Below are 4,767 nucleotides of genomic sequence, written 5' to 3'. Positions count from 1 at the left end.
TTTGAACAGGTTGGTTTAACCAGGATCTTGATGCAATGAGATTAGTGGTATCTTGACCATTTGGTGCTATTTAGCAAGTACCACCACCACAGCCACCGCTACCACCACCCATGAACCCCCATCTCCCAGTGAAACACCATTTGGAAACATGGGTGCTACTGGCAAATACAATCAAATACAGGAATAGGAGGCACTACAATTTAGGATTTTGGTTTACAGAAGTCAGCTCACTTCTCTGTTTCATCTATATCCCAACTAGAGGAATTGTAATGTGCTGTACGGGGCATGAATAATGATTGTGCTACCCAAGCTTTGTCTCAGTTCCTGAATCATATTTTCATGTGGCATTAATTTATCACTTCCTTCTTTGTGTGCTTAATATTCTGACAAATTGCCTGATAAACTTGGATGCTAACAACCAGCAATGAGGCAGAATGATGTACCAATATTGAGCAATGAATATGTTATCTGTAACATGGACTTCAGATTTGTTTTTTCTCTCTTAGCAGATCCCTTGTACAAAAATGAATCTGATACAAATACTCCATTTTATTTCTGTAAATTACCCCTCTATTTACTATATAATTATTTACGGCTTGTTGATAATCAATTGCCAAGTGAGCTAGAAAGGAAGGAACCTCTTTCATGAATCTTTTTAGCAATCATCTCTGTAAGCCGTATCATCATTTATTTGTTGCAGCTGGACCTGGTCTATAAATAGCTCTATGAATGATGGACAGTTTTCAAGGCTTGTTGGCCTGGAATCAATATGTGGCAGAAGAGACCATATGAATCAATTATATCATCCCTGGCAGGGTTACCATGGAAGCTCTAGCTCTTCATAGCACTTCGCTTCTCCTATCTGAGTAGTATTCTCTGTGTATCTTTAATTAGAATGGATGCAATTTATTTAGTAATGGAAAGCTTACTTGAGCGAGTTCTGTGAAGGTGTCAGACAGAATTCAACCAGCCATGCATATTCAGAGAAGACTAATGTGAAAATGCAAATGCATCTTCTAATTTAATTCCTTACTAAAATAAAACCCCAAAAAAGAAAAAAAAGAAAAAAAGAAAAAAACTAATGTGAAAATGCAAATGCATCTTCTAATTTAATTCCTTACTAAAATAAAACCCCAAAAAGAAAAAAAAAAAAAACAAAAAAAGAAAAAAAACAGGCCCTTCTGTCTTGGAAGTAAGCTTTGTTTGATTGTAAAGAAATTGTGTTTGATATTCCATCTTTACTCAGACACAAAACAAGCAGAAGTTCTTAAAATAACCTCTTCTGCTGTGGATTTAATAATCTGTCGTATGCATTTATTTTGTTACTCTCTGGCACTGCCACAGCATCAGCGTTGTCCAGAACAGCTTCATGTTGTGCACAATGCACAGGGTAAAATAGTATCAGTCACTGAGTTCCCACCATGTGCCCTGCCCTGAGAGGATATAAAGACACATTTCTTGTTCTCAAGGCATGAATGAATGAATTGGGGAGACAGATAGGCCAACAGGTAAACCTACCACAGTTAATAAGTTTCATAACACAGATCTGCAGGAAATGCTTTAACTAATGAGAAGAGCCAGACCTTGACAGATGTGGGGCATGGGGACATTTAGGACACACTTCCCTGAGGAGGGTGTGCTTCAGATGGATTTTGAAAGATAGGCAGTAACTGGCTAGCTTGATGAGTTGGGGAAGGACAGATAGCCATAAGGAAGAGTGTAGAAGTGTGAAAAGACACGTAATACTGAAAGACCAGGCAGTGTTTAAGAAACTATACATAGGCTGATCAGGCTGGAGAAATGCTTTGCAGAGTAATGCTAGCTAGCATCTGAAGCTGGGATCCAGGTTATGAAAGAACCTGCATATTGTCGTAAGAGTCTTGCTTTTATCTTGAAGGCAGTGGCTGAGAACCATTTCTACTTTAAGGAAAACTAATGTATTGCAAGGTGGGGAAGAGTATACCATTAACCCTTGAACAACACAGGTTTAAACAGCATGGGTCCACTTACACACAAATTTATTTCAACCAATTGTGGATCCAAAATACAGTATTCATGAGCCCGTGTATATGGAGAGCTGACTTTTCACATCTGCAGGTTCCACAGGGCCAACTGCAGGACTTGAGTATCCACGGATTTTGGTATTCGAGGGAGTCCTGGAACCAATCTCCCACATATACTGAGGGACGACTGGCTTCAGCAAAGTTTTGCAAATATTCTTTTAAACTCCTTTTATGGGCAATAAAGTTTTCAAAGGAAGGAAAAATAAGGTTGTATAATAATAATTTAGGCAGAAGACATTTCTGTAATTATTTTTAATGGAAAGACGCAATTTTTTTCCCAGAACTTTAGATATTCCTGGAAGTCAAAGGATTGGACTATGATTGCCAGGAGGTTAGACACCCTGCATCCAGTGTGTTCGCTTGTTTGTTTGTTTGTTTGTTTGTATTTGAAGTTCCTCCTCTCTTAGGAGGTAGATTCTGCCTTGGCAGCACTTTTTTGAGAATGGGTATTTTCAGTCACCTCACACACTCTATTAAAAAGACTAATAATAATAATAATTGTAATTATTTATTTTATTCTTGGTAAAATGCACTACCCCTGGACCTAAGCACGTAACATACATTGTTCCATATTATCTTTACCACCACACTGTGAGAGCATTGTTAGTCCACTAAGTTTACAGAAGAATAAATTGAGACTTAGAAAATAGAAGTCCATAGCCCAAGATCAACGGGTCACTCTTACTGAGAAGAGGTGACCCTAGTATTTGAACCCAGGCTGCTTTTACTTCAAAGCCCTTATTTTTATTCTGTTGTGGAAGGACATTCAACAAACATTCTTGGATGTAGCTGAGCACCTGTGAACCGTTGTGATAGACTATATGACTCGGGGTTGGACGGAATGTAAAAGAAAACAGTAAACATAAAAGGCTGTATTCTATGGGCTTTCTGACTAACGCACCTCTAGAAACTTCTGCTTTTGAATGCTTGAGTAACCTATTTGCAAGCCATTGGGAGATTTAAATCTGCAAGACGTTTATGCATACTCCTTAAATTAACACACTAAGTACTTTCGGTTCGCCCTTTACCTCTGAATTCTCTACTATTTCTTTTGTGTATATGATATTTAAGATTACTTTTTAAAAAATGTAAAATAAACTGTATTTCTTCTGTCATTAGGGTGCTGCTCAATCCTGAGGTAAATGTGCTTTGGGCAAGTGGTTTTATCTCATTCATAAAAGGAAAACCAAATTAGCCTGTGTGGTATAAATAATTCCAAGAAGTGCTTTCTATAGCAGTGGCCACTGCAGGAGAAAGGTGAGCATCCCTGAGGCTCTCCATCCAGCCCCTACCAGCCTGGACTCCATTGCCAGGAAGCCAAGTCAGTATATATGGGCATATCTAATGTCTTTCTAATGTCAGCATAATTCATGGGCAATGGATGGACTTTCATCTGCCTTCATTTTATATAAGATACATTTATTATCCTTATGTCAATAATAAAAAGACCAATGAGTGGTGAAAATAAACTGCCATCATCTTTTCAAATAATCTATCAGGTATTGTGTACATACCATATAAATTACCTTTTTTTTTTCTTAAACTCATAGTAAAGCTTGCCTGTCATGGTTGGTCATGAAAAGACCAATGAGTGGTGAAAATAAACTGCCATCATCTTTTCAAATAATCTATCAGGTATTATGTACATACCATATAAATTACCTTTTTTTTTTTTTTTTCTTAAACTCATATTAAAGCTTGCCTGTCATGGTTGGTCATTCTGGTTTACATTAGCAAGCACCCCCTAGGTATTCTTAATATCTGTGTAGTGATCCTTTCTGTCATGTATTATTTATGTAATTCTTACAATAACCCTGCAAGGTATTTGCACTGGTATTTCATTAGTACCAGTCCTAATGTTGTTTTTATTCTAAAAATGAGAAACCAATCCATCATAAAGGTTACGTGAAGTCACCCAGAGTTACACCCAGCCAGAGCCTGACCATGAACCTCAGTCTTTTGGCCTTGAATCCCTTGGTCTTTTAAGTCACACTGATAGCAAATAGCATGACAATGTGCAATGGGGGAGGGGTAGTTCTCCAGAGGAAAGTGTAGCTGCTGTTACCAAAGGAAAAGAAAATCGACGCTGACAGTAACCAAACACTAGACGTCCACTACGCAAACCCTTTAGGTGTCTGAGATCATTTTAGTTGCAAGTTGAGTTAAGTTGGCTAATCTTTCTATCTCTATTTTCTAAAATCTCACCCCAAATTGATTATATTACCCCTTTGTATTTTAAGGATATTTTCATAGGCTTAATTGCCATTAAGAAATTTGCTCTTCATTATAATCTGGTCACTGAGCCATTTTATTTAATCCATTAAGACCAATTAATGGAGAAATTACGTTTAAATTATATTTTCTGCCCAATAATCTTGTAGGCTTGCATTCACTTAAATTAAATCCTATCAACACAATCATAGTAGCTACAGTTAAGTTTCATTTTCACCCAGGAACCTGTCAACTTAAGAATGCAATTTTCTTGCAAACTTGATTAACACTGTTAGATTCATTCCTCTACACTGTGGGATATTCAGTAGTTTGAGAACTAAACACTAAGACTGCCTGCCTGGTAACTAGTATCTAGTTGTTCACATGATAGTTTCTTATGACTTTGTTATTTATATTTCTTACAGTTATTGTTTTTTTGATTAAAGGATGGCATTTCATGAACTTACCTGATACTTTTCAACACCCCTTTGAT

This window comes from Galeopterus variegatus, unplaced genomic scaffold (genome assembly GCF_000696425.1).
Source record: "Galeopterus variegatus unplaced genomic scaffold, G_variegatus-3.0.2 Scaffold3464, whole genome shotgun sequence".
Lineage (NCBI taxonomy): Eukaryota > Metazoa > Chordata > Mammalia > Dermoptera > Cynocephalidae > Galeopterus > Galeopterus variegatus.
The sequence above is the reverse complement of the archived record's forward strand: the minus strand, read 5'-3'. Positions refer to the sequence as shown.